At 40.8% G+C, this 18,525-nt stretch overlaps 1 protein-coding gene across 1 annotated transcript in view; it reads left to right on the plus strand.

Annotated features, from left to right (window-relative positions):
• FBXL17 (F-box and leucine rich repeat protein 17) overlaps positions 1 to 18,525 on the plus strand; it is a 991,300-nt gene that overhangs the window by 515,102 nt on the left and 457,673 nt on the right. The gene's annotated exons all lie outside the window — the stretch shown is intronic.

The following is an 18,525-nucleotide window of genomic DNA, read 5'->3' on the forward strand; positions in this document are numbered from 1 at the left end:
TGCCACATGCTCCAATCTGATGATCAAACAAGTGACTAAACAGTGGCACGCTTGTGTAATAATTGTCCACGTACAAGTGGTACCCCTTTCCGAATAAGGGTGACACCAAGTCCCACACTATCTTGCCAGCGCTTCCTATGTAGTCAGGGCAGTTCTCCGGCTCTACGTGACTATCTCTTCCCTCATAAACCATGAAACTACGTGTATAGCCTGTGGCCCTGTCACAGAGCTTATACATCTTGACCCCGTATCTGGAACGCTTGTTGGGGACGTATTGTTTGAATGACAAGCGACCAGAAAATTTAATCAGGGACTCATCAACGCAGACAACTTGATCGGGAGTAAACAAGGCTGCAAAACGTTGGTTGAAGTGGTTTATGAGGGGCCGAATTTTGTAGAGCCGATCGTACTCAGGGTCTCCACGAGGACGACAGAGTTCATTGTCGCTGAAGTGCATGAACCGCAAAATCATCTCGTATCGTGCCCTGGACATGGAAGCAGAGAACACGCGCATATGGTGAATTGGGTCAATGGACCAATATGACCGCAACTCACTCTTTTTGGTTATGCCCATGTTGAGGGAGAGGCCCAGAAAGATTTTAAATTCGGAAACCGTAACTGGTTTCCATTGTCTGGCAAGGGCGGACTGGGGAATAGTGGCGATGTGTTGAGCAGCGTACAAATTGGATTGGTCCACAATAGATCTATAGAGATCTTCGGTGAAAAACAGTGAGTAAAAGTCAAGTGTCGTAAAATCAACTGTTTCCACGTTAATGCCAGGTTGGCCAGTGAATGGGGGAAGTACGGGTTCTGCAGAAGTGGTGGGCACCCAAATAGGATTGGCGAATTCTGCAGGAAGGGCACTATGGGTACGACGGGCCTGTCTTTGTTTTCTTGGTGGCAGCGGGACACTACTTGTGCTTGCCACCTCGCCAGCTTGAACTGCACTTATGGGACTCGCCACGTCACCACGTGTTACTGCAGTGCTGGATGTAGGTCCAGGGTGTACTAGGCCGCTGGTGCTTGCCAGTTCACCAGAAGGCTGAGCGGCTCTAGTACGTCTCTGCTCCATACGAGTGACCTGCGGTTCCTGCACCTCAACAACAGAATACATACGGGATTGGGCACACCTGTTCTTAGCAGCGGCCTCATCTCCGTCGTCAGAGCTATCTGTCATGGAGCCGCTGTCCTCTACAGGATCGTATTCTGAGCCTGAATCTGACAGATGAGTGACGTCCTCTTCACTATCTGTCATGCTCAGAAACGTGTAGGCCTCATCACTAGTGTACCTTCGCTTTGCCATTTTGGGCTCTAAATTTAGGGGTACACTAGTGAGACTCACAGGTAAAAAAGCACCTAGCCTGTCAGCGACTGTTTCAAAACGCTACAAAAAAAACTGTTAGCGATCGCAGGGATCAAGCCTGACTCTGCGAACGCTGCAGTTATGTGTGTTGTGTTTTGTAAGTGACAGTGATCGATCGATACTGCACTTGGGTGGGCTGGGCTGGGCTTGGCGTAGGGGCTAAACGCAGGTGCTAGCGGGTATCTGGGCTGATCCCGCTAACAATGCGTTTTGGGAAACCTAAAATGCTGGCAACGATAATATATATCTGATCAGATACTATATTACTAAGGGAGGTGTATGCTTTGCGCGTGGGTGTTAGCGGTACTGGCACTAACCTGACGCTGGGGCGACGCAGGCCTTATCTGACCCTAAAAAACTTATATCACCCGCCGGGTGATCAGGGGGTAAACCTTTATTAGGTAATAAATGGCGGGTGCCCTGAAACAAAAAAAAAAATAACTAACCAACCAGCGTCACCTGTAACAGTTATATGGTGATCACTGGTGAAAGGGTTAACTGGGGGGCAATCAGGGGGCTATGCGGTAGTATATGGGGGTCCCTGACGCTATAAAAAGCTGCGGCGAACCCAAATACTTACCTGCCTATCTAGGGTCACCTGTGACACTAATACAGCGATCAGAAAAAAATCGCTTATTAGTGACACTGGTGACGGGGGGTGATCACGTGGTTAAACCTTTATTGGGGGGGGTTAGGGGGGCACCCTAGAGCTAAAGGGGGCTAGCCCTAATTGCCCTAACAGTTATTACAGTCACAAATGACACCAATGCAAAAAAAAAAAAAAAAGACAAAAAAAAAAAATGCACTTGGTGTCACTGTGACTGGGGGGGGCAGGGGTGATTAGGGGGTGATTGGGGGTGATCAGGGGGGTGAAAAGTGTGCCTGGCGTGTTCTACTGTAAGTGTAGTGTTGGGTGCAACTTACCGATCCTCTCTCCTCCGTGCCGGAACGAAAAAGACCGACACGAGGAGAGATTACATCATTTCCTCTCCTGTGTTTACATTACAGGAGAGGAAGTGATGTCACCGAGCATTTTCATTCGTCGGGAGCGATCGCGAGGGGGTGGCCATGAATGAATGGCCGTCCCCTCGTCCGGGATCGCTCCCGAACGAATACCGACCGCCGCAGGCACCGGGCGGGGGCCCGATCGGGCCCCCGACCCGCGGGAGGCAAGGGACGTACATGTAAGCCCTTATGCCTGCCCGTGCCATTGTACCGACGTACATCGGCGTGCGGCGGTCGGCAACTGGTTAAAGTCGTAATAGTCATGGCCTTTATGAATATCTGTAATTGTTTAGGAAGCACATGGGCAGATGTTAAGCAGGAGGATATGGCAGAATGTTGGCATGCGTGAATACTCAAATACCAGTTGTTTTTACACGCTCCAAAAATTCCAAGATGGATATCAGCAGGCTTGTATTCTTAGAAATTTTATTTTTCGTAGGCTAGGTGAAGGATTCATTTCATAAGACACCAAGTTATAATCACTTAACAAGGAACTGAAATCTGGAAGCAGTGCCCAAAAAAAACACAGGCAGAGGGCAAATGACTAATCACCAGCATTGTCTGTGGTTTCCATGCCACAGACCTTTATCCCATGAATTACTTATCATGCTGTATTATGCACTGTGTCTCTTTGTGGAGGGGGCCATCTTAGTAGATATATTGGTTTGCTTCCTCATGTCAGAGCCTCCAGCAAAGAGCATCACCAAATCTCCTGAGACTAGCAGTCAGTGTCAGCAGTGCTTTAGATATAATAACACAGATGTAAAGCTATGAGGTTGTGGACAAAGGAGTCCCTAGGCATGCTTACATGCCAGTAATTTAAAATGAAAATAAACAACCAAGGTTAACTCCCATATACAGTGTATCTCGTCCCTTTCTTTCATCAACGATCAATAGCTAAACTGCAGAGCAACATTTTGAGATAACATTGAGTCTGGGATCCCTGGGTCTCAGATTTTCTCCCAAGAGATTTTGACCACCGTGTCCTCAAAATGTATTCTATCAGGCAATATCTAATGGAGTCCTTGCGATGCCCCCCCCCCCCCCCCCCCCACCTTGCTTTGCTTCAAAATGTAAGTCTTTTGGCATTTGAAGCCTTTCAATGCCTCCTGTTCAAGTCTATGGTAATGCTCTGCAATCGTGCTGACAGATATTTGTGTTGCAGTTGTGGGGTTTTAAAATTATTTAAATATAGCAATGTGTACAAAACTGTGGCATACATTTGTCACCTTGGTTTACTTACTGCAGCATGACTAATGGATGTTCTTCTAGATGTACTGGAATCCTCAATCTGGTTCTGCTGCATATCAACCAGAGTCCAAGAATCTCCAGCAGTGCATCAAAGAATGTTATTGTCATGCAGGCATAGTCATAAAACTTCTGAGGGTAGGTGCATCATTTATGATACAGGGCATGAAAGTGCCCTATATAAATCATATATGTCATATAATATAATATCTCTGAGAGACAATTGGATGTACCCAATAGCACCTGGATGCCCTTCTCCTCTTCCTCTGATCAGCTAATTGCTCATACATCAGCATCACCTACAGGAGGCCAAAAAATGAGATAAAGTATAGTGGAGGAATCAATGCTGCTGCCTTTGCTGCTAATGGAGTATACACAGGAGACATTCACATTGACAAGCCACACCTCAAATTGTTTAGTTCCTGTAATGTCACTTCCCTTAACACCAGTACAAAGCCTATACTAAAGCAAGAGTTAAGAGTTAGAAATGTAGTCAAGTGTGAACAAGCTTTTACAGTTGAGTAGAATAGTGTGTCCTCTGCCTGCATGCCTCAAAGTGGAACACTTTCTCTCTGTGTGAAACTAGTAAACTCTTTGCAGAAGTCTAACATACCCTTGCTAAGGTAGAGCCGCAGCTTTTAAACCAGCAGAAAATATGAGCTTTGCGAGTTGTGAAGCTATATCTCTAACATAGTGAAAGAGTGTGTCTGACATCTACAGAGAAATCACGGCTTCTATACTAAGATCAAGTACCCCGCTTTGCAGTTGCTGGTAATAGACAGGCTTTTCTACTTATGCTTTGGCTGCATTAGGTAAAAAGCAAACTGGGACATTGAACAGCTTTTGTTTTGATGCACACAGGAAGTATTTACCTGATGTTCCACAAATTGTACACCAAGGCATGGTAGGTAATGGGAAAAAGATCAGCTGCAGAGATCCTACAGTTGATCATGTTGCCATTTCCGCCTCATCTTCCATAATACAGGTCCTCGAACTACTATGTAAATAGACTTTCTATATACAAAATGATACATCTTCAGGGAGGCATAACATTTTACACAAATAGTAAACTGCAGGTGATGTCATTGGCTGCATGAATTCTGAATATATCCTAAACTGTTTAGGAGATATACACAGTACCTACACAGATCAGCCCCCTTATACCTGTAGGTACAAGTGGTGTAACAGACCACTACCACTTTAAGTGTGCATGTATCTTTTTTTTTCACTTAAACCAATGTCACAGTGAAAAGTATATTTTGTGTTCACTGCTTTGAACGAACAATGTCACAAGGACCAAAATGTCAGTGTAGGTTTAACCACTTCAGCCCCAGAAGAATTTGCCCCCTTCCTGGCCAGAGCACTTTTTGCGATACGGCACTGCATCACTTTAACTGACAATTGTGCAAGGGTGTCACCCAAACAAAATTGACTTTTTTTTCCCACTAATAGAGCTTTCTTTTATTGGTATTTGATCACCCCTGTGGTTTTTATTTTTTGTGCTATAAATAAAAAAAGTGAAAATCTTGAAAAAAAAACCTTTTTTTTTTTTTTTTTTACTTTTTGCTATAATGAATATCTCCAAAAAATATATATATAAAAAAAAATATATAACACATTTATTTCTCAATTTAGGCTGATATGTATTCTTCTACATATTGTTGGTAAAAAAATTATAATAAATGTATATTAATTGGCCTGCACAAAGGTTATAGTATCTACAAAATTTTAAAATATTTTTCTGCACCTATTTGTTAAGAAAATGGATACCAAAATGCATGTACTCGCAGAATGGTGAAAATTTAAAACCATAAATGATGACTGTAGAATTATTGATCTCACTCTGACATCTGATCCCAGCACCTAATGCTGGTGATTCTTCTAGCGATGCACCCTAGAATTCTATTATCTTATTCCACTGCCTGGTCACACTGTTTGCTCCTTTTGTGAACATCTGACAAAAGTGCCCCCATATTTTTTTTTTCTCTGTTGTTCTGGCCAGTGTTATGCCACCAATATTGTACTCTGTCATGGGATTATTCACCCCTATGTGCATTATTCTATATTTAGAGAAATTTAACTACAGTTTCCATTTCTTTGTCAAATTTACCAGTAATTCCTAATCATGTTTCATGTTACAGAAAACTCCAGGAATATCAACTTTATTAAACACCTTTGAGTCATCAGCAAAAAGACATACCTTACCCACCAAACTTTTAGTTATATCACCTACAAACAAAATTTAAAAAAAACAGACCTAGTACAGAGTCGTGTGGTACCAACTAGTGACTAGTCTCTGTTCCAAATGAAAACCACTCTATCCTTTAGCCAGCTTTGTATCCACTGAATCATACAAGTGTTAAGTCCTACAACTTTTAATTAAATCATTATTTGGAATGCAAATTTTTTGCTGAAATCAAGATGGCCTATGTCCATTGCACCATCCTGGTCTTCATCTGCCCCCGGTAAACCCATGGTGTGTTTGGTCCTCCAAGTTGTATGTTTTTAAGCGATCACTGATCCTTCTTTTTAGGAGCTTACAGTATTTAAATAATTTGACCATGATCGATTTTAAATTCACTGGTCTATAGTTGCCAGCTGCTACATTGCTACCACTCTTGTGAATAGGTACAATTTTAACTGACCACCAGTCACTAATATACAACAAAATTCTGCAATAAATGTCATCAGATCCCATTGCAACAAACAGCAAATAATGACACCATATTTTTGGAAATAGTTGTGTTGCCTATAGTAATGTGTGGAATGTTCATAATGTTTTGCTACAAGTTGTAATGCTAATGAAAACCTCAGCGATTGTAATAGGTCATAGCACTGTTTATTATTTACAGTATAACCACTTATACAATAAGCCAAGTTGTAGATTAATAGCATTATTTACCTTAAAATCTGTAGGTATATAGATAAATTAATTGGCTGTGCTTGGCCTTTTAAATCTGAATAGTAAGCCTATTTACATCTTTTGTCAAGCATGTAATTAGCCTTTCGTGAACTGTGCACATCAGCAATAATGTGTTAAAGGATTGACAATATTGTCTTATTTACAGTCAATAAAGACCAGCATCAGCCTGTCTTTATTAGTCCAACTGATGTATCGCTTACATACTAAACAGAGCGTAGATACAAAAGTGTGGCAATATTCATCATGACAACATCCAATACATACAACCTTAAGCTACTAGGAAGACTTGGTTTCCTTCATTTCAGAATTTTACACTTGTTACTAGAATTGCAATATAGGAGAAATCCTCTAGTGGAGATAAATTCATATCACTTTGTGAACATTCCTCTCGCTTCCTGTTCGGGATGGGTGAACTGTTTGGCCCGAGCATAAGTTCAGGCCAAACTTTAGCTGTTAGGATGTTCGACCTGTTTGTTTGCCCCCCCCCCAAACCGACCACAGTGCATTGTGGTGCTGAACAGTGCAGTGAAAGCTTCAGCCAATCAGGGCACAGAGCAATGTCAGAGTCATGATTGGACACTGTCATCATGACTTTATCCATTCATGGCTCATTCCCTTGCCACAGTATAAAAGTATTCTTTCAATGGCAGCCATTTTCAGTGTGATTTCGCCATGGAGAGAGATAGAACAGGGCTCTTTTCAGTGCTACTAGTTTGCTATACTGTGCTATTTTGCTTTAATTGTCAGTGTAGAGTATTAGTTTAGTGTCAGTCTAGGGATAGTGTGAAAAGGGCCATCATACAGCTTTGCATAGTGTGCAGCTAGATTAGGGACAGCTCAGATAGTTTCACTGTAGTGTAGTGAGACCGTCATTCATACATTAGTCTAGGGACAGCTCAGATTCAGTAGTGAGACCGTGTCATTAATCTTTACATTAGTGTATAGCTAGAGTAGGGTCAGTTTATATAGTGTCAGTGTAGTGACGGTTGAACACTGTCTATTTGATTGCTTTACTGCCAGTTTAACGCCATATAGTTTCGCCATATAGTTTTGTGTTCGTTTCTGCCAGTTTAATGTCAAATAGTTCTGTGTGTCACTGTACGTTTGGCGCATTATATTGCAGTATATTATAGTGTTTCCGTGCAGTGTGTCTGTGTAGTGTGAGTACTCAAATTAAAGTACACCAAACACCTCTTTCCATTGATTAAAGAGCATCCACGTACAGATTTCCACTTCTTCTTTACATTTGCTTATAAGCACGGCCCCTTCCCAATAATGTCTGGAGGACAACAAGGAGAAGCAGTTGTTTGCATGGCACTATAAGGGGGCCAACAACAAATGTGTCCACAGGCAAAAGTGAACGTGGTGGTCAGCCCTCAGGCAGGGCATAATTTCCTCTGTTTAATGAGTTTGCCCATGCTATCCAGCCACAGCATGCAGAGGAGGTGGCTTACTAAACCTTCCTTGTCATCTGTCACGCAAGCAGAGACAAGTGTGTATTCCCCTGCAGTTGTCAGAGTGGATAAGCCTGCCTCCTTGTCCACATCTATTCCTGCCATAGCCCCAATATCAGCCATTGAGGAGTCAGCTCAGTTATTTGACCACAGCATCAGCCACTTGCTCTTTGATGCCCAACCATTACTGGATTAAGATATTGGTTCTGAGGTTGGAGAGAACAGGAACATGACCCTAGAAAGAGGGAGAAACACTGGTAGACAAATTGGCATTCGTGTTCCCCAAGCCGCAGCGTATTGCCAAGTTGTCCCCAGTGGTAATGATAAAGATGGAGGAGATGGAGATGATGACGATGAGGTCACTGATGTCACTTGGGTGCCAGATAGAGCAAAGGAGGAAACTGAAGGTGAGGCGGCACAGTCCCAAGAAGGCCGACATCAAGAAAGAGTAGAGAGCATCCACCCTATTCCATCACATTCTGCAGCTGTTATCTCCCGGCCCACTCCCCAAAGCTCAGCTGTCTGAGCCTTTTTCAGCACATCTACAGCAGATCGCACTGTTGCTATCTGCAAACTGTGTCTCAGGCACATCAAATGTGGCAAAAACGCCAACCATATGCATATCATTGCAATTTTTTTTGCCTTCATCAAGAGCATGTCTATAGGGTTATGGTGGGAAGGGGCCATCGACACCCAAAGAGTAATTTTTTTGCACCGATTTGACAGGTGCATATCATTGCAGTGTTTTTTTTTTTTTACAGAAAGGCCATTTTTTGCTTTTATCAGGAATACCTCTATAGGGTTATGGTGGGAAGGCACCACTGACACCCAAAGACCAATTTTTACACATCCGTTATGTCTATACAAAGTCAAAGTGACACCAGAATGTATCCAAAAAAAATCTCATCTTCTTTCCAGTGCACTACTTTGTGGCCTCATCATACACACTGGCTCTCCAGCTGTTGCTTAGCAAAATAAAGGGTGCTTGCAGGTAAAATTACTTTTTTTTTGGCTTTATAAATGCAATTATTGCTGCAGCAGATTCTACACATGGTATAGATCTGCTACTTTACAGGTAGACTATCCCCCAGGCACTGTATTGGAAGGAATTTTTAATTTTTAGGCTTTCACTTTAAAAATCTTAAAATCACTGCTCATTTAAAAATGAAGTTTTTCACAAACTTTTTCTTTAAACATTTTTTTCTTATTTTTTTTTCTTTCTTTATTGATGCATGTCCCTCAGGGCAGGCCCCAGACCCCTATAACCATTGTATGTCCAATTACTTGCATATAAGCATTCAAAATGGGCACTTTTGATGTTTGACGTTCAGGTCCCATTGACTTTAATGGGGTTCTTCATTCGGGCTTGAACTTTTGCGGTGTTTGGAAGTTCTGATGCGAGCCAAACAGGGGTCTGTTCGACCCATCCCTACTTTTTGTTTTGTATCTTGGAGCGGGATTTCTGCTTGCACTTTTTTTGCAAGAAACTTATCACTTTACCATGGCTAATCAATACGTGTTGAAATTGTATTTTCTATGTATTCTTCTGTGAAAAGTTGTAATAATACAACATGATATGTAGACACATATGATACATAAAAAGCGTCAAAAGCCAAACCATACTAAGCAGACTTTAAAAGAGCGTAGTGCTCTCAATACACATTTTCAGTGCAGCTCAGAGTAACATTCCGGCTTGATAACTAGAAACAGAAGAAAGAAAAAAAACTGATCAGCTCATGGTCTGTTCAAGAAATTATCTCACTATATTTGTAACCCTGGTGTGTTACCTACATTTATGTATCTTCTAAAGCAGCCTTTCTCAAACTTGTTTAACATGGAGGAACCCTTGAAATAACGATATGGCTTCAGGGAACCCCTGCCAATAATTATTTTATTTTCAGCTCACAGTACAGTAATGTGATTGCCAGTGGGGAGAATGTTCCTTATATTTCTGGTCATTAGAACACATTTCACCCTTACAAGTAGCTACAAAGACCATTAGCATCAGTGGTTACTTACCTGAGAGGCAAAAATTGTTTATTGCTGAAGGAACCCCTAGCAATCTCTGAAGGAACCCTGGGGTTCCACAGAACACTGATTGTGAAACCCTCATTGTAACTGTGTAACTTAGATTTTGTTTGGTGATAAAAACGTGCTTATTCCTAGAGCCACTAGTAATTTCCTTTAACATCTGCAGTTTGTGGTAAGGAATTTTCAATATCCTTATCCCTCCACTCTTGACTGGCAATGTCTTTTTCACACCAAAATCCAGATAGCCTGAGATCACATTAATCCTATTTTCTTAAAGTATATTGTAAATTAAAACATCTTTTCTTAATTTTAGACACAGTAGGAAATGGTTACTGCTGCTGTCAGATTTTTTTTTTTTGCTATCTTTGTTTCATTGGTAAGATTTTTCTTCCATTCTTGTCTCATAGACACAGAAATGAGGGAAAGCTCTTCTTAGACAATGGTCACCAGAACAGCTGTCCACATTGGAAGATTTCCTTTGTTGACAAATTTGTATTTTGGCTTTTCTTATAACTTTCAGTCTCATAGACATTGGTGACCAGGACACATAGCCAGAACATTAAGGCAGGATGAAACTGCTGGGAAAAACTCAATAAGGGTTCTAACCTTTCACCACTCTAAAGCTAAAGTGGAGAAACAAAATGTTTTAGCATTATGTACACTTAAAAATGTGGCTTCTCTGGTGTGTTTTTTTTTTTTTTTTTTGGCCAGAGTATGACGAAACCCCTTGAACAGTATGAAATGGTAGCTAACCCTTGGAGGAGTGCTTGCACTACAGCAAATGTCGCACCTGTAATAGTTTTTTTTTAACAATAACATTTTTATTAAGCAAATGTACATACACAGAAACAATATGCAAACTTGTTGTACAGAAATAACATATCGCCAGAATCAGGTGTAAAATATCACAGTGCTCAAACAAATGAGCTCATAACTGCCGTCTATGAGTAGCCATCTCATTCTGTATGTGCAAAACTGCTTCCTGTGCAAAACTCGAGGAGCCGTGGCTACTACTTCTCAGCAATATCTTTATTAAGATGATTGGGATAGATACAACAGTGTGGGGAATAGGGTGGTGGATGGGGAAAAGAGAGAGATGAAAGAGGTATGGAAAGTGAGATGTGAAGAGAGAGGAGACGAGATGTGAAAAAGATGAAAAGGAGAGAGCAGGGCTAATCGCCCCAGGAAGGACCTGTCAAACGTTAGGTTGTCTGCCTCAGAACATATACTCAATACTCAAGCCCGTTATTGTGAGCCAGGGTTAACGCCTCACCCGGAAAGCAGGTCCCGGAAAGCCACCGAGTACTTAAACTGCACCCAGGGAGACCAGGTCCTATCGCACCTGTAATAGTTAATACCATTTTGGGACTCAGCATTTGCTTATGTTCAGCCTACTGCTTAGTACACGTTGTCCATTTATTCTCAAACAGGCTGCCTTACTTTGCAGTGGCATACCTAGCATAGCTCACACCGAGGGTGGATCACTTTTTAACACTTCTCCCAACTTACATTAATTATTTTGCAGTAATTATCATAGATTGTCCATTTATTCTCAAACAGGCTGCCTTACTTTGCAGTGACATACCTAGCATAGCTCACACCGAGGGTGGATCACTTTTTACCACTTCTCCCAACTTACATTAATTATTTTGCAGTAATTATCATAGATGCCATGTACACATGGGGTGGGAGTAGATTTAGCTGTTGAAGGTGAATAACACCAGCTGTTAGTATGGTTGCAACTTAATGCAGAGATATGCAACTTAGCATATTGATCTGCTGGATTTGCAGCATCTCAGATCTATTTCCTGCATAGTTACCAACATTTGAAAATAGGAGGTAGACCTTGAAGTTATCAAAAAGAAGAAAAAATAAATATGTGCACTGGATTAGTGGCCAATGAAGTGAGTGTCACTAAATGTTCTAATGCTGGTAGTGTGAAAGTAAAAAAAAAAAAAGGCCCCAACATTGGTGTCAATGACAGCAATAGTAACACCCAGCAATGGTGTAATTGGCTGCAATAGTTCCCTCTTTGTTGGTGTTCAGTGAGAGTAGTGTTAACCCATTTTAGCAGTGGTGATCAGTCACAGTAATGTTAACCCCCACACCATTGGCTGTCAGTGGCTGGCTGTAATACAACCCACCCACCCCCCCCCCCCCCTTCCATAGCATTGGAGGCCAGTGGCTGGCTGTAACAATAATACAAATTCCTCCAACATTGGTGACCTATGTTTATTTATCTGAGCACACACTCACAGGCCAAGCACCCTCTCCAAAATGAGCCAGGACTATAGTTCAACTATTGCTTTGCCTGCCAGTTTCAGCTTCATATCATTGGGGATCGCATCATGATGCCCTGTTAGTGTTGGTACTCAATGTGAACTGACCCCTTCTAGGTACTCCATTTCTTAGACTAAATTGGTCTTTTGATGTGGGTGTTTCCTTGGGATTAAAAGGTCTTTGAAAACAAATTGAGCTTTATTTCATATTACAAATCTCTTCAGCAGGGATTTTCAAATTGAGAGAATAAATGTGGAACAAACCGTGATTCAGCTTAAGTTAGACTAAATAAACCTTTTCATAAGTATTTGACTGTTGTACAAATAAAAACATAACTAAAATGTTTTACTTTGAAATATCATGAATGTTTGTAGGAGTTATCTATAAATTAGTGATGTAACACTGTTTAAAAAATTGTATTTATTGGCTGGTAATGTTTTAAAGCTATTCATCTTTAACTTGCAACCATACTTCCATTGATTGTAATGTTAATTTAACATGTAATCAATTTACAGACTAAATGTATTTATTTACCATCTGTTTTGTGAATATGCATTTTACAGATGTTCAAGTGCAATGGCTTCATATAAATCATTATAGAAGTTATGCTTTTCTGCATAGAGTGTGCAGTAAGTTTTGTACTTTTATTAGGGTTGGCACATGACAGCATTTATTAAACCCCAAAGGCTTTTCAGGCTTCACTATGAATATCGTATAAAGAGAAAAATGAAGGCTATTAAATATATGACAGTCTTGAAATACCTCAGGAAAATAAATAGTAAAAGAAAAATGCCTGACTGCCAAAAATGAGATGACATCATTCTTAATAGAAATTTGATGATTTAAATAAAGAAAACATACATGCATTTTTACTACATGTAATGTTCCCTGTATGTATGTTGCATGTAATTTTACACAGATCAAAATGATAAGCAGAATATAGATTCACATTATATTAGTAAATATTAGTTTGTTTAAAGGGGTTACCTAATATGAGGATTATTAACCAATAAACCAACCACAAACACTTAACCTTTGCAGCTTAGGCCTAAATAAATAACTAGATTAATGCAACCTAGTCCATTCAGCTCAAAACTGAATGACCATCATCCTTCTAACAATGCAGGTAGAATACATACATTAGGGTTGGGAGGGATAGAGGTTACTGATGATTTGTTTCCATTAACTTCAAAAAATCAGTTAGGCTCGGTTTACACTGCCACAACCTGGCCAGATGACTTTGGCACGACTTTGAAGCAACTTCAGGGAATGCCTGTGTAATCTTCCTTTACTGTCGACTAGAAATCACAATTTAAGATGAGGATCCGACTTTCATTAAATTGTATGGGCTGCAATCGGAAAGAAGTCAGACCAAAGTAGTGTAGGAGACGTTTCTAAATTTGGACCGACACAAGTCTGACCAGTTAAGACTGCTCTCATAGGAAACCATTGATTTTTACATGTCATGCAACATGTGCTCTTAAAGTCAGAGCGCATGTTGCACCACTGTGAAGCAAGCAGTGCTGAATTTAAAGAAGAAGGCATGTGCCTTCTGCTAAACAGACTGACTTCTAGCCAATAGATGTTTTTACTCAAGTCATACTCCACGTGATTGAATTGAAAATTCTACTTACTGACTTTTGTCTACTCTAACTATTAACCACTTACCCACGCGTCACCCTCTTCCTAACCATGCCGATTTTCAGCTTTCAGCACTGATACACTTTGAATGATAATTACTCAGTCATGCAACACTGTACCCATAGGCAATTTGTGTCCTTTCTTCACATAAATAGAGATTTATTTTGGGGTATTTAATCATAAATAAAAAAAGACAGATGCTTTTGTAAAAAAAAAAAAAACAAACATTTTTCTTTGTTTCTGTTATAAAATTTGGAAATTTAGTAATGTTCATAAATTTTGGCCAACATTTATACTGCTACATACTGTATCTTTGGTAAAAATAACAAAAATCAAGCAGACTGTTGCCAGGGCCTGGAAAACCCCAAAACTTCACATAGCAGAAAGGAAAAACAGAGTAACCCAAGCCATGATTCACAGCAAGATTGAGGCCACAATCCTAGATCGTATCCCCCAACATTCTAAAATGTGGACACCGTGGGTAGATAACTTCCTACCTGCAGACTTTGATACAAACCTCCTTATACCATGATTTCTAATATGAATGTTGTTGGGTGCTTTGGTAATCCTCCGGGCACCTGTGCGGTCCTGTCGATGCAGAACTACTCTCCCACCTTATTCTTCTCTCCTCTGACACTTCTTTACTCCCTTCTTTTTCCCACTCCATCTCTTCTTCTCTCTACCCTTCGACTATAACGTCTATATACATACTTCCTATAGCAAGAATAAGACCCTTAGACCAAATATCTTTCATGGTTAACATTCCCCTGACCTGATGAAGTTTGCTTAGTGTTATGTGCTGACGTGGTTTCGGGGCCACCCCCATTTGACACTTGAAGTTCCTATTGCAATTGTACTACTACTCCTTTCTGTTTCGTAGTTGCATGCACTAATAGCACTCAAAATGTTACCCTGTTATTGATGTAAAAGTGTTAAGATACATGTACGGTGAGATATTTGATTTATCACCAGACCTGATTATTTCTTGTTACACTCTGTGATCTTTTAATACCAATAAAAAATTGGAAAACAAAAAATAACAAAAATCGGTGTATGTTATTTGGTCTGTGTGAAAGTTATGGAGCAGAGGTCTCCAAACTGTGGCACTCCAGTTGTTTAGGAACCACAATTCCCACCATGCCTAGTCATGTCTGTGAATATCAGAGTTTTACATGGGATGTGTTGTTCCACAACAGCTGGAGGACCGTAGTTTGGAGATCCTTGTTCTAGAGTGTACAAGCTATGGTGCCAATCACTGAAAATTGACCACACCAGATGTCCCGATGGCCTATCATTTCTTGAGACGCTAACAAGCCAAGAAAGTACAAATACACCCCCCCCCCCATTTTTTTTTTTTTGGAAAGTAGACATTCCAATGTATTTAGTAAGAGGCATGGCAAGTTGTTTTTTTTTTGTTTTTTTGTTTTTTCACATTGCCATTTTTAACCACAATTCTTTGCAAAATTAAGATTTTTATTTTATTTTTTTCTCACAAAATTGTCATATTAACTATTAACTCTTGCATATGCCATGTGAGAGGTTAATTCTCTCACATGGCATATGCATACCACAAATTACACACCAAAATATATTCTGCTACTTCTGAGTATGATGATACCATGTGTGTGAGACTTTTACACAGTCTGGCCACATACAGAGGCCCAACATGCCTAGGGACATAAATTTCACACATAATTTCCTGATAACCTATTACACTTTTGAAGGCCCTGGAGCACCAGGACAATAGAAATGCCCACACAATTACCCCAATTTGGAAAGAAAACACCCCAACGTATATTCTAGGAGGCATGATCAGTCTTTTGAACATGTAATTTTTTTCCACGTTTTTGAAAAATGTGGAAAGAAAATGAAAATGCATTTTTTACACATTTTTATAGCACTGATGGGTGCTGATTAGGATCCACTGATAGGGTGGCACTGATGACCACTTACTGATGGGCACTAATGGGCACTTTAGTGGTACTGGAGAGCATCGTTGGGGCACACGTGGCACTTCTGGGGCACAGATGTGCACTTATGGGCACTTATTGGCACTGCTGTTGCACTCCTGAGCACTGATGGGGTACTGCTCCTCACTGCATCTGCACTCAAGCAGCTTCACCCTCCTCTCCTCAAACAATCGGTGTGAGGAGGGAGAGGACCGAACATGACGCCGGTCTGTTGACAGTGATTGCTGCGTCCAATTGGACGGAGAGATCATTTGGTAAAGGGCCGCTGGGATCGCCACTTTACCCCGATCTGTGACGCGCCGGGTCCTGAGAACCCGGCAGTCACGGACATTCCCGGGTGAGCACCCCAGGAGGTGCATGGGAGCATGATTCTGGGAGGACGTCATTGTAATCTCTCCCAGAGTTATTAGACCATGCTGTAGCCATTATTCAGCTATGGCCCAGTCGGAAACTGGTTAAGAAATGATTGCTACACAAAATGTCTGAACCAAAATTTGCTGTAAGACAACAACAAATAGCTAGGTGAACATACTATTTAGATCAATTACTAGCCCATCTCCAAATTTCTTAAGTGATTGTATTTTATTTTTGTGGTTATGACTAAGGCCTTATGGGCTGAAAAGCATCAACTGACTTAATCTGTGTTTGTTCTCTATGACTATTCAATAAAATGAAGACATTTTTAGAGCAGAGTGCAGATCTTTTTTTTTTTTCTACATTCCTCTAAATGTTGCCTTTTTGGTTGCCGTTGCTGCACAGGTGGCCTTTGAGCTAGCGTCCTTATCTTGTAAGCCTCCCTATTCGGTTCTACGAAGGATAAGGTGGTTCTGTGCCCTCCTCTCTAACGTAGATGGTGTTGGATTCTCACCTTCCTTAGGATATTGTCCTGCCTGCCTTGTGTCCACAGCTGTCGCATCCTCAGGAGGTTGCCCTCCCATTGCAGCCTACTACTGGAGGTCAATTTCCCTTTTATGTTAATATATGACCCAGGGGAAGGCCTGGCGGCCCCCTCTGCCTATATTTCCCATTGGATCTGACAGACACTTGTATGGGCATACATTATTAAGGGGTGGCCTCCTCTTTTCGCCATTCTGGTATGCTCCACTAGGACAATTAGTGCCTTCTGTGCTTTTTGTTGTCTGTGTCTCAGGTTTGAAAAGTGGCTACCTGTTTGTCTCTACACATTTGTACAAATTTTATAAAGTTCATGTGTGTGCATTTTTTGTGTGTTTTGTTTGGCCGCAAAGGTTTTGCAGATTGCTCTTTAGGGTTCCTTTGTTGCCCCATCAAGGTTTGTTTAGGTGCTGGCATGTTTGCCTGGTTGATCCAGTTGTTTTTTAGTTTAACCACCCTTCATTGAGACACTGCTTTAAGATCCCTATGGTCAAGATTCAGAAGAGCTGTATCCGTTAATGAAAAGTTTTTTTTTTTTTTTTTTTGTTACTCACAGTAAAATCCCTTTCTCTGTGTTCATTGACGGACACAGCACCTAACCCTCTGAGTTTTTACTCTGAAATTGCTTTGTTAGGAACTGGATTGCCTATAGCAGAGAGGGGTTTTTCTACCAGCTATGATTGCCCATAGGCAAGGCTGTTTTTTTTTTTTTTCTGACTATTTTGTTTTGTTTTTAAAAGAAGGTGCTGAAAATTTTGCAATCTGATTGTGCACTGTAACAAAAAAAATTAATCTCTTTTAAAGCATTTAGGAGACCCTGAAACTTTCACTAGCAAATGAACAGAAGAATTTCCTTTTATCAGCTTATCATTCTATAGTTGAATCCTAATAATCTGATCGGTTTCCTTAAAAGCTCTTTGAGTGCACAATTCATATATGGATTTAATTAGGTGTTGATCAAATAGACAGACACAAAACATCCCAGGAAGAAATAAACAGAAATGATGAGAAATTTTTAATTCTGCTAATTTATTTACTCTGCTAGAATTACATACAAGCTCTGATAGGCACAAATCCAGAGGGAGAAAATGACAACATAGGTAAACTAATGAATGATAACACTTGGTACAGCGGCCACAAGAGTAAAAAGCAATGTAACTCATTGAAAACAGAAATAGCCATAGGACTCTAAAATTAATTAAAAATGTGAGTGGAGGGGAAACATTAAAAAGCAGTGCTGTCTACCCTTCATCACTGTACCCATCTCAGATAGGTATCAAGCACGCCACACACCAGCCAGACTATTGAGGAATGCTACACCTTGGGAATAAATAATGAAAATCTATCACCATTGGTATTTTGTGCCAGGAAAACTTGCACACATATACCCATCTGTTTCCTCGCTTTGTTGGAGGGAATGTGGGCTTAAAGGAATACTCTCGCATCTGGCGCCACTGTCCGCACATACACCCCTTCTGGGAGAAGGTCTCCGTCCCACTACAATAATTCTCCCACACCAACAAGGTACTGACTCCCCACAGACAGTTCTTCTCAAACTCCACACTTGGCCAACAGAGCACCATCCGGTCGTCATACATTTTAATTGGAGCGCGATTATCCCTGGCACACTGTTGGAAAACCCTAAATCTCCCACACCACAAACTGTCACCACAAATCTCACCTAACTCTACCTAGGTTCTTCAAACACTGGCACCC

Source organism: Lithobates pipiens, unplaced genomic scaffold (assembly GCF_037356315.1).
Source record: "Lithobates pipiens isolate NorthernLeopardFrog02 unplaced genomic scaffold, aLitPip1_a1.2 Scaffold_3, whole genome shotgun sequence".
NCBI classification, from domain to species: domain Eukaryota; kingdom Metazoa; phylum Chordata; class Amphibia; order Anura; family Ranidae; genus Lithobates; species Lithobates pipiens.